We start from the raw sequence: 399 nt of genomic DNA on the forward strand, positions 1-399 counted from the left end.
GATTGGCGCTGTGGTGCCCAGAGGTGACTATCCCCATGCGCAGTGCCCGTGCCCTGCTGCCTTGCCTGCGGCCACCCCTGCCTGCCTGGCTGCTGCCTGCACTTTTCCCGATGGCCGAGCCACAGGCTTTTCTAGCCATTCACTCTCACGTGGCCAAAGAGCTGATTTGGCAACATGGCTGCCTGCTTCAGGGATTCATTTGTTTTCCTCTCTGCTCACCAGCGCAGATCTCATGCCAGCAACAGATTTCTGAGGCTTCAAGTCCCTCTCTGGCAAGGCAGGGAAAATGGACTGTAAAATACAAAGACAGTTTTTACCAATTTAAGTATCTTTTGCCTTCTTTTGTTTGAAAACCCACCAGCGTTTAAGTGCCTCTCATTTTTCCATGCACCAGTCCCC

At 52.6% G+C, this 399-nt stretch overlaps 1 protein-coding gene across 1 annotated transcript in view; it reads left to right on the forward strand.

Annotated features, from left to right (window-relative positions):
• IGHMBP2 (immunoglobulin mu binding protein 2) overlaps nt 1-399 on the forward strand; it is a 44041-nt gene that overhangs the window by 35837 nt on the left and 7805 nt on the right. The window lies entirely within an intron of this gene.

This window comes from Pygoscelis adeliae, unplaced genomic scaffold (genome assembly GCF_000699105.1).
Source record: "Pygoscelis adeliae isolate BGI_AS28 unplaced genomic scaffold, ASM69910v1 Scaffold420, whole genome shotgun sequence".
In the NCBI taxonomy this organism is placed as follows: Eukaryota; Metazoa; Chordata; class Aves; order Sphenisciformes; family Spheniscidae; genus Pygoscelis; species Pygoscelis adeliae.